The sequence below is a fragment of the Gossypium hirsutum genome, chromosome D11 (genome assembly GCF_007990345.1).
Source record: "Gossypium hirsutum isolate 1008001.06 chromosome D11, Gossypium_hirsutum_v2.1, whole genome shotgun sequence".
NCBI classification, from domain to species: Eukaryota; Viridiplantae; Streptophyta; class Magnoliopsida; order Malvales; family Malvaceae; genus Gossypium; species Gossypium hirsutum.
Window position 1 is genome coordinate 25383638 of NC_053447.1, and position 12957 is coordinate 25396594.

Below are 12957 nucleotides of genomic sequence, written 5' to 3' on the forward strand. Positions count from 1 at the left end.
TAGCTAAAGACTTAATTTCATAAAGAATTTCTAACCTTTTCCACAAGGCGGATGAGGTCTTCTCCATCAATACCTCCTACAATACCATATTCGCGAGGCATAACTAGATTATAGACAAAGCCTTTTCATCAAGCTCTTCTCATTCTATTTTATTTAGATTCTCAGGCTTTTTCCCGGTGACAACCTTTTTCAAGCCGGATTGAACTAGAATTGCCATCATCCGAACTTGCCACAGATTGAAATTTGTCTCAACATCGAACTTCTCAATTTCAAACCTTGTTGCTACCATCTCTAAACGGGCTGATCTATGAAAATTGAACTAGCTCTGATTCCACTTGTTGGGGATCAACCCGATTAAGCAACGAACAACGAAAAATAGCGAAAGAAATTGAGAAATTGAACACACAAATTTAACGTGGAAAAACCTCTCTAAAGAGGATAAAAAACCATGAGTCAAGATCATTTTACTATAATGGCAAAAGAACGAAGAGTATAAAAGATGGAGATAAAAAAGTAAACCCCGAAAACTCGAAAAGAAAGAACCCTTAAAATGTAAACACAAAATTCTCTAAATGTGTTATGAGTTCTAATCTCTAATGGGTGTATTTTCTAAGTGTTGACACCATTTTTTTGATGAAAACGGGGTCGACTTGGTTTTGAAAACAAAAACGAAAACGGGAGTCGCCACCAATCCTTTTTGATGAGGTGTGATCGGATCACCTCGAAAACTGGTTGTTTTTTATAAATGATTTAATTTTATTAAAACAACGAGTTTGGTCCACGAAATTCAGAAAAAATGGGTTCGGGAGTCGGTTACGTACGAGGAAGGATTAGCACCCTCGTAACGCCCAAAATTGGTACCTAGTCGATTAGTTAATACTTAATATTGAAAATTGAAAACTTTGAAGAATTAAAAATACGATCATTGTATTAAAATGTTGAAAATTTTGGGAAAAGAAGTATATTCACGTTAATCGAGAAAGGCATCATATCCAGTAAGTTAGGACACAATGTATCAAATTTACGATACGCGAATGAATGCCAAAATTTTACTTATTTGAAAGATATTTTATTATCTCGGGTTTAGAAAACGAATCATGCCCAGTAAGTTAGGACACGATCTTTCTTAATTCTCGAGATCGTTTAAAAACTTGAGTTTGAAAAGATTCGTGTATTTAGATTTATTATGAAAATCGAAACCCAGTAAGTTAGGGTACGATCTTTTCGAATCTAAACACGAAATATTATTTTTTCAAAAACAAATTTTGTTATATCGAGTAATATAAAACGCGAAAATCGTAGTAAAATATGAAAGCAAATTACATTGTTGTTATGCGTGGTAAAATCATAATACACATAAAAGTATAAAAATGATACGAGTAATAGCAACAATATAGAATAAATAAAAGTCATACCATATAAAATAACAATGTATATAAACAAATAAATTAAAACATTCATTCAAAATGATAAAGAAAATGAAATAAATAAATATCAGATACAATTAAATGTAAAGAGATATACATGGACATGAACCAAAATATGTGTGCATATGTATATGTATTTACAAAGGTTAGAGTATATATATATATATATTAAGAAGGGTGTACATAAATATTACGAAACATAAAAATATATGTATGTAGATAAAATATATATGTGGATTATAAAAATAAAATAAGATAATATATATAATGTACATATTTTAATACGTAAAAAAAAGCATACATATAGATATAAAAGAAACCATATAAAGTATATAAGTACGTATACATATATTCATAAAAGAGGGTTATATAGATACACATATAAAAGGTATTTATATATATTGAATAAGTCTAAAAAGGAAATAATAATAATAATATTGTACATGTATGTATGTCGAAACTATCATATAATAATAGTATGATAAATAAAATAATAATATTATAAATAACAATAATATTATGAATAATGATAATAATAAATGATAATACATTGAAATAATAAAGAAAATGATGAAAATGCTAAACAGGGGGCTAAATCGAAGTAAAATCTAAAATATGGGGCGGAATCGAAAAAAAAAGGACTAAAATATGTAGCGCGCCGAAAGAGGGGGACTAAAGTGGTAAATACCCCGAAGCCCCAAAACGTTGCGCTTAGACATGGACTAAAATGAACCAAAAATAAAATTTTGTGGCCAAATCGCAAAATAAAAAGGTTCGGGGGCTGTAATGAAGCACGCTCAAAATGTGAAGGACTGATCAGGCAATATGCCCCAGTCCTGCAGCGCGCCCCCTATGCCTGGACTAAATCGAGACATGCAACAAATTTGCGAGGCCAATTTAAATAATGAAGAAACAAGCAGAAGGATCAAATTAAAACAAAACGATAATGAAAGGGGTTAAGGGCGCAAATAGCCCATTTGTCAGAAATGCGCGGATCCCCTGGAGCGGGTCGGGTCGCGCGCGGATCTTAAAGGCCAAAACGGCGCCGTTTCATTTTTATTATTTAAACTAAATTTTTTTTACCCTCATTCAGCCCCATTTCTGAAGAAAAAAAAATAAAACTCCCCTTTTCTCTCCCCCTTTTCTCTTATGCTTTCAGGCCGGCCTACGCCGCCGGCGAGCTTGTACGGTGGCTCCGCCACACTCTGCTGTAGCTCCGTCGTGCCGGATGGCCCGAAATCAGCTTTTTAGAGAAGGGTCCCCTTTATTTTCCTTTTTTTTTAAAAAAAATAAACAACCCTAAATAAAAGGTGACCTTTCGGCCTCACCGTCTTTTAGGTTATGGTCCGAGCGGAACCCTAAAGGCCTCCGTGACCCTGAAGAATGGAGAAGATCTCCGACGGTGGCTCGTGGCCGAATCTCAGGTACGTTTCAAAACCCTTTTTCTATATTTTCGTTATTATTCTTATCTACAACAGTGCGAAAAAAGGAAAATAAAATCTAAAAAGAAACAGAGGCTCGAAGTAAGAAAAAAATATCAACCTTTGATACTTTGATTGATTTTTTTTGTTCTCTACTTGTATTCTCTTTGTCTTGTAAAGATTACATTTTTTTTCAGGCTTTATAGCCAATTACAAAGATTTGTTTTTTTTTTCTGTGTTCTGTCCTCTATTTTTGCTTTGTTTTGCAGGGTTAGGCAAGGTCAAAGGAGGTGACCTTGCCATTTCGGTGCAAAGGGGAGGCAGACCTCGGGACGAAGCACCTCGGGTGGCCCGAAAAAAGGGGGGAACGGCGCGAGAGGGGAGGGAACCCTAGGGTTCCTTGGTGCTTGCTTAATTTTGGGCCCCTTTGGGCCGTTTAGATTTTTTTAGAAATTGGGCCGTTTTTGGGCCTATTGTACATGGGTCACTTAGTTTCATTATTTTGGTTTTGTTTTGGGCCCGGGCTGAATTGGGCCTCTACACTAAGGATGTAAAAGAGTCTATTTATAGGCTAAATTCATAGGTCAAATAATAATCAAATAATTTAGACTAATCAGAGTTTGATTAAAATAAATAAACAGGGTTTAACTAGAAGATTATTTCTCAAATTTGACTAAAATAGGAGTCATACTTAACATTTACAAAGCCAATTCCATACTTTAAAGGCCATAAAACAATTTATCCTAAATTTTGAAAATAAAAAATTTTCTTATTGAATCCCTTTGAACATCCATTGATAGTCTAGAAAATCGTTTGTCGTTCCATGTACCATGTTAGCTTCAACTACAAAGCATGTCACTTGTTATAGGTATCACATATTAAAAATGATTAAGAATAAAAAGGCATATCAGTATTTCCTGATCACTACTTGCCACTCAAATCTCATTGAAGTTGGCCTCAAATTACTATGGATTGCAATGCAGTTTCTCACAGAAGAAACAACAAATGCTAATTAGCACCGCCAAAAGAATATATAAACGAATAAAATGATGACAAATCAAAAGTGTCATAGTTTTCTTTGAGAAGTTTGAATAAGAAAGATATTAGAAACCCAATGATTAGCTATTCAATGTTCTATTTATCGCTAATATGGAAAGAAAGAGCTAAGCCATCAAATAGAGGCCTCTTTGTTACCTGGACTCGATAATTTGGGGTGTAGTACCTATGTCGACACGATCCGACATGGGATATGGGTCAGATCCGAATAAAACTAGTAGAAATAGAGGTGGGTGAGGATTAAGATGAAAAGAGAAGAAAATTGATTTACAGAGATGAGAGAGGGAGAGGGTAACAGAGGGATGGTGGGGGGAGAGAGAGAATCAGAGTAGGGGGAGGGATGGTGGGGATGAGGGAAAGGGATAGGAGAGAAGTGGTAGGGGGAATGAGATGAGAAGGGAGGGGAGAGGGAAAGAAGGATGGAAAATGGTAGCCCCGTTAAGTTTGTAACAGAAAATGGCAGCTGAAAATGGCAGGTGTTACGTTTGTAACGGAAAATAGTTAGCTGCGACTGATTTGGTATTTTTTAAAAGTTTAATGAGTGAATTGAAAGTCGAGTGACTGTTTTGTCATTGAAATCAAGCTTGAGTGACAATTGGTGTAATTTACCCTTTTATAAAATCTAAAATAATATTGTTTGGATTGAAGATATTTAAATATTAACTCATAAGACATTTTATCCACATCAGCGCATATTCTCAAGAATACTAGGCACCTTAGGTATGAGATACAAAAAAGAACAATCAATTACCATTACATCCTAACATACATGCCATGTTTGTTGAAAGCCAAAGCTAAATAACATATATGAACAACCACTGATATCTAACTAAAACTTTATAAATAAATAATACTTTAGTCTTACCTTAAGTCGTAAGCCACTATGCCTACGTATAAGTCCTAAGGCATTACAAACCTATTCTGGAAAAGGTAGGTAGTTTAGTAGCAGCTAGTAAGACAATATACTTCAACAAAATATATTAGCATATGGGACAACATACTTTAGATACAAGTCTATTTCTCCTTTGAGCACTAATTTGAGATAATACTATTGATGAGACTCTAGAATTATAACCAACTTGTGTTTCAACCCTTGGTCCCAACCTCATAGGAACATGAGCAGGCCTGGGATTACCACCTCTCACTGAAAGGTCCATGTCTCGAGTAGTTGGGGAAGAACTAGAATGTATCAGATGGTAATTCCCTTGCTTCTAGGGCTTAAATGGATTAGCAATAGCTAGCATTATTTTTCGTTTTGTTTAACCATTTTTGGATTAGGGGACCTTATGGATGAATACGATAGGTGCATGTCAGGACCAGATTGGCTCCTAGAAAAGGAGGCAACGTTTCCAGTGAAGTTTAAATTCTCATTGGCTAAGTTTTTGGCACCTCAAACTCGGCTGGAACGGACCAACCCGAATCTGAAACGTCACATTAGCCATTTATGTGACTCTCCTTACCGGTCATCCAAACACACCATAAAACCATGCTTGATCAAGTATTTCTAGTCATGAAAGCCTAAATCATGCTTCAATTAACACAAATTAGCAATTTAAGAATAGGGGTAAACTTGTCATTTTGCACATCAATGGCGAGAAACACGTAAATCATAAAATTAATCCAACAAGTTTTTTGGGCATTTTATTTTAAACCATTTGTGAAAATTTCATCTTAAAATGACATTTAAAACTCACTTAATTTCAAAACTAAATTTAAGGATTAAAACATAAATTTTACAAAATATCCAGATAAACCATTTAAAGAAATTGAAGTTAAAATATTGAAATTCAATGTATAAATCCATGTCATATAAATTTTTAAAGCCTTTCACGGTGTTTAAGGATCCAATTTTATTGTGTAAAAGTCAAGACTTATTCGCAACAATTTCAAAATATGCCCAGAACACTTTGAAAACCTTGTCGCGACCACGTGATTCTCACGTCGCGACATCGAGCCCTTATTGCGACACCGATTGGAAAAATTGTAGAAAAAATTTAGCACTTACATATAGCACTTTAACACTCAAATGCACATACCAATTCATGGTTTCATGCCATATTCCTTATTCAAACATATCATATAACATTCTTAAATCATATTAATCATGCTTAAACACACAAGGTCATATATTAACATGTTTTGGCTCCAAATCAATCACCTAAGCTAACATGCTTTTCTAAAGTCTCAAACCAATTTACTCAACATAGAAAATTTGCATAAAAGGCAATTTAAAGTGAAATAAAGGTACATTCCTTGCCATTTGGACATTTTACATTTGTCCAAACCCTTAACATATCATTTAAGCTATTTTAACCACAAATCAATAATTCACATGTATGCTATTCAAAAAATTAACTAAATATTCATCTAACATACTTCATGCAATTATCCAAGCAATTAAAACATCCACAGAACAGTCCATGGAAAGTCCATTTACAAATAAAAACAAATCCAAATTCTAATCCCTCAATATAAACCCACATTGCCATCCCTTATTAGCCAAATCCATCCCACATGTATAACCAAGATGCCTTTGCCTTTGGATCTCAAGTTTGCCCATTTCACCACTCCACACAAGCTATTTCTTTGTAAAAAATAGACAAAAAAAAGTGTGAGCTTAACCAAGCTTAATGAGTACTTAAGATGCTACAATAAATCACAAACACAAGAGTTAAAACAAGCATGTTAAATACACTTATCACATAGCATCATCAAACATCATATCATATTAATAAATTGACAACTTGTGAAGATGCAAATGCATAACAATGACTCTCATTGGATACTCGGATCTTCATCACACCATGAGTCCAAAGAGTCTACATGTCCCAAGTAAGTGTAGCATAAAGGCTAACACTCTCCAACACACCCAACATGTCTCATGAATGGAGCAATGCTCTACATTCCCTTATCCCTCCAAATGTCCCAATAGCAAAAGATATAAATGAATACTCAAATTCTATGACATGCCAATTATATCCAATGTTTTCAAAGGTTCACAAGACCAATATATCCGTTTCACACATTTATTTTTTGGTTTATGCACACTACAAATATAATGCTTTTACCATAACCAAACACTTACACATATTCACATATCGCACTAAAAGTTCTAACACTTTGCTGATTGAAATCCTTAAATTCATAAACTTAATTACCAAATGAAACTTTTGTTATGCAGAAATTTATAACATCAAAAAAATAGTACCAACTAACATAAGAATATGTATATATAATGGAAAAAAAATAACAGTATGAAAATGAAAAGCCACTATATTAACATAGAAAAGTTTAAATCTCAAATTCAGACTTAATAAAAAAGTGGAGTGAAAATTAAAAACCAAATTAGGTGAGTTTTCGTGTGTGACTATTTAAACAAATTACTTGAATAAATTTAAATGAGCCCTAAATTATAGAAAAAAAAGAATTAAAGGTTAGATTCAAGAAATAAAAAATTAAGAAAAAAAAGTAGATTAATGAAGAAAAATAAAAACAAATGTATCTAAAAATGAGACAAATCTCAAAATTATACATGAATTTTAATTCAATGTGTAATTTTATACATTAATTTTGATTTGGTGTAATTATATACATAAAACTTTAATATTGATTCAATTATATACACATTTTAAAAAATAAATACATCACATTACCTTTTTTATTGTATAAATATAGTTATTTGTGCATGAAATATATAAACATAAAATGATGTTATATCAATAATCGTGTTAATAAATTGTGAAAATAAAATCAAATTAAAATTTCATGTATAAAACTGCACAAGAAAATAAAGTTAACGTATAATTTTAAGATTATCCCATAAAGATTTAGCAAATTTAATTCAGAGGATGTGATTAAGAGACTAAAGATAATTGCACCATTTATTAAGAAAAATGAAATAAAATTAATTATCACTGACAAAGATATCGTCTTAAGATTTAAACTATTGAGATTTCTTTATATATTTAAACTAAGTAGATTAAAAGGATTTCGATGGGCAAAACGCAAGTATGAAAAGTTGAAAACATTCTCTATCGGCTGATAAAACATAAACCGTCATATTGTTTTTTTATTTTTTCCATCCATTGATTAAAATTTATCAGCTTGAACTAGTAAGTAAATTTGTGATCCAAATTAACATAAGGATGAAAAAGTGCAGATTAAAAACAAATAAAATAACAATCTGAAACTTCCAGGTCCTATATAAAATCAAGCCTATCAATGAGTTAATTCATAAAACTCTTTAAAATATCATCTAAAAAACAAAAACTCATATAGACACCATGAAACCAAATCCCAATTCATGAAAGACCTCTGGCTTGACACAAAAGAAGATCAAAGAAAAGGTTTATACCGAAAGTGATAATGAAAGCAGGCAGTGGAGCCCTTATGGCAAACAGACGCGATTGTGTAACTACCCATAGACTCTTTTTATGTATTGTTTCCCTTTTTTTTTCATCACTCGGTACTTACCTCAAACTTGAATTGTGATTAAATTTAACAATACAAAACAAATAGTTATAAAATGTTCAAAAATAAAAGAGAAATACATACTTTTGGAGATATTTAAGCCAACTTTCCAATGAAAAATTAGAGCCATAATTACAAAAGAAAAAAGAGACGAGTATGGTAGGAAGTAGGTTCCTTGGTTGGCCTCAAACTAATTGGATACTCAACGTTATTGTCGAAACCATTTTTTAAAAACAAAAAATTTAGGTTGTCGACTTTAAAAAATGAAAATTGGGAGTCGCCACCAATCTTTTATTAAGGTGTGATTAGATCACCTAAAAAAACGGCTTTGGTCTACGAGTTTTAGAAAAACGGATCTGGAAGTCAATTACGTACGAGGAAGGATTAGTACCCTCGTAACTCCCAAAATTGGTACCTAGTTAATTAATTAGTGTTTTAATGTCAAAAATTTTAAAAATATAATCCTTAGCAAAAACTTAAAAATGTTACTTATTAAGACCCTTATCATTTCGAAGAAAGAAAATGTCACACCCAATGCGTTAGGGCACAACATTCTAATTTCCTCAAAAATGAATTAGTCTAAAACTCGTGTAATAAAAAATTAAAAGAATATTCATTTGTTTAAGATTTAAGAAATCGCGGCCCAATACATTAGGGCACAATTCCTCAAAATCCCAAACTTGAAATATTTCATTTATTATTATTTTTTCAAAAAAATCCTTGTCTCGAGAAATCAATACGTCACATCCAATACGTTAGGATACAACATATTTAACTCTCCAACAACAAGCTTTTTATTTTATATATTTTTTATTAATGAGCAACTCTCGATCGTTGGATTTAACGAAGAAAATCAGAACCCAATACATTAGGGCTAAATTTCCTTGAAAATCCTAAATACTAGTGTTATCTCAATTTTGAAAATTTTAAAATCGAAAAAAATGATGTGATGCTACATTAAATATAAAATGTAATAATAAATACAGCAATAGCATAGAAATAAACGAAATTAATGTACATAAACAACGACATGTAAAATATCAAATGAATATAAATGAAAACATAAATCAATAAGCAAATGAAGGAAATAAACAAAAAAATATAAAGAGAAAAATGTACAAAATATATATACATTAGAAATTATGAAGAATAAAAGACATAAAGATAATTTACTCATAAAATTTTGGGTTATAAAACTTATATATATATAAAATACATAATGCATTTATGAAAACAAGGAAAATATAAATATATACATATAAAATATATTCATGCATTTACAAAAAAATGGAATATATAAGTATAATATAAAACGTGGAAAATATTTATAATAAGCTTTGAATGGAGTATAAATATATGTGTATATATTACAAAAATGTATAAACATATAAAAATCATATAATATGGGCAAATGTATAAATATTATGAAATATAAATGTGTGTATATATATATGTATAAAAAGCTATGAAAATAAAATAATAATAAAGTATGTATATAATATGTATATATATTAAAACGTTTAAAATATATATGTATATGGGTCAATCTCGATTCTGTCTTTACCTCTATTTTTATTTATATTTTCCCTCACTATTGCTATATGTTGCAATGCAAGTTACTCTCTATTTCTTTATATGAATTTTCTGAAAACATATAGAAACTTGGCACTTCTACTGCGAGCCGCTAGTTTCTTATTGGGACTTTAAAAAAAAAATCTAATTTCTTATTATCCTCTCTTTCTTTGTTTTCAGTTTCCCTCTCTTGTAATTATCTAGTCATTTCTTGTAATTATCTAGTCATTTCTTGTAATATAAAATTCGCAGTGGTATCACCTTCTCCATTTTTTAAAATTGTAAATAAGTAAAAAATAATCGAAAAAGAAAAAAAAAGAAAACAGTAAGCCATCTTTAAAAAACTTCCAATCATTCTCCCTTTTTTATTGATTCTTTCTTTTTCTCTGGACAATGAAAGGAGAGGCCTCTATTTATAGCTGATCCTCCTCAAATCCAACGGTACAGATCAATTACATCAACGGCTAAGATTAAAGGGTATCTACAAATTAAATCTCTAAGATTACAAAATCATATCTTCTAAGATTGTATATATCATATCTAAGATTGCATATGTCATATCTAAGATTGCATATCATATCTAAGATTGTATATCCTCGAAAATTATGTTTCCATATGTGAGCCCGGGCTAAAATTGGGTATTACAGCTATCCTCTTTGCTCGTTGTCGTGTAACAGGAACGGAGCAAAGACTTTAGAAATGGCCAATTTTTGCCCGGTCACGCTGGATCTTGGTGCTCTTCTTCTTCAAGCAGCCACATCCATCCTAATGCATCTTCAGAGGAATAGGAATTGGTGTCTCGATCCACTCTACCGCAACATCGAAGAGATAGGATTGGTGACTCGTAACTTTTAATCTGCTTAACTGTAATTTCAAAGAGATCAAATCCATCACTCTAATCCACTCCACTACAACTTAGGGAGACAGGATTAGTTTATTTAGCCTGTCTCACTGCAACTTCAGGAGGATAAGACTTGTTTACTTAGTCTGCTCCACTGCAACTTCAGGGAGATAAGACTAGACGCGATCAGCTCTCTATAACTTCAAAGAGATAAGATCCAAGGTTTTGATCCGCTCCACTGCAACTTCAGGGAGATAGGATTATCGGCTCTAATCTGCTCCACTACAACTTCAGGGAGATAAGATTTGCCATCTTCAGTCTACCTCACTGCAACTTCAGGAGGATAAGACTTGCTTGCTGAGTCTGCTCCATTGCAACTTTAGGGAGATAAGATTAGATGCGATCTGCTCTCTGCAACTTCAGAGAGATAAGATCCAAGGCTTTAATCCGCTCCACTACAACTTCAATGAGATAGGATTATCGACTTTAATCTGCTCCACTGCAACTTCAGGGAGATAAGATTTGCCATCTTCAACCTACTCCGCTGCTGCTCAGGGAGATAAGGCTTGGTGGCTTAAATCTGCTTCTCACTATCTTGGAAAGATAAGATTTGCCGTCTTTGATCTGCTCCCCTACTGCTTAAGGAGATAAGATCTACAATCTTCAACCTTCTCCGCTGCTGCTCAGGGAGACAAGGCTTGGTGGCTTAAATCTGCTTCCCACTATCTTGGAAAGATAAGATTTGCCGTCTTCGATCTACTCCACTACTGCTTAGGGAGATAGGATCTACAACCTACTCCGCTGCTGCTCAGGGAGATAAGGCTTTGTGGCTTAAATCTGCTTCTCACTATCTTGGAAAGATAAGATTTGCCTTCTTTGATCTGCTCCACTACTGCTTAGGGAGATAAGATCTACAATCTTCAACCTACTCCGCTGCTGCTCAGGGAGACAACGCTTGGTGGCTTAAATATGCTTCCCACTATCTTGGAAAGATAAGATTTGTCGTCTTCGATCTGCTCCACTACTGCTTAGGGAGATAAGATCTACAATCTTCAACCTTCTCCGCTGCTGCTCAGGGAGACAAGGCTTGGTGTTTCACCGATTTGTTCTCTGGGGAACATGACCTGTATAATTCATTTTATGAACCTAATCATGCCTAGTGATTAGGATGTCATGATCAGAATGAGTCAAATGCTCCCAACTAGGTATGTATGAATGATGTTTGCATGAATGCAGAATGTCACTTTTTTTACAGCGATCCTTCTTTATCATTGCTCGACATTTATTAAGGTTTTATCACTACGCGCCGTAACGCCTTCTCTCTGCTGGCATTTCCATTTAGTCAGATTGCCCCTACTGTAAACTTCAAAGTTTAATCCACTAGGACGCAAAATTTGTACCATTATTCTTCCACTGCAACCCGAGGGTAAACATATACAACTTTTTCTCAATTCACTCCTATCATTATTCAAGGCTACAAAATGTGAAGTTTTTTGGTCCTTTACACTATGCCTATGGTGTTGTACCAAAGACTTATGCTCAAATGAAGGCTTTCTTCTCCGAGGGAACCTCTTCCTATTGCCTGGTGATCATTGTTTATTTAAGCCTTATCACCGACACGACATCTCGTTATTTTGCTCAATCGATGCTTTTTGACAACAAAATCCGAAGAGAAAGTCCTTATTTAGACTCTTCCTTCTCAAATTTCCAACTTTTAAACTTGGTGCATTCTAAACAATAGTCCTGTTTCAGGTTCCTATATTATTTAGAAACTTCTAAAATAATATGCAAAACTTCCCTTGTGAAAGTTTTATTAGTCCATTAATCATTATTCCAATGCAACATGCTTGCAAAAAGGTCATAACAATGGATAATAATAAAGTTAATTTTAAGCATAGCTCGAAAGGAATAGATTATCAAAAATAGTAAACAAAGAAATTGAATGGGAATATGTATCTTTGGAAAAGAATTAAGTATTCCAAGAACAACAAATTCAATATAAATAGTATAAAAATTGGGTGCCCCAGATATCGCAGCTTGAGCTTCTCTATACAAACTTTCTGAAGACCATTCTGAGTTTGACATGTGTTTAGGGGATCTACAGTGCTTTGTCGATGCCCCAATATGTCGCCTACCCTTTCCTATTAATTCAGGTATAGTAAGATCATCA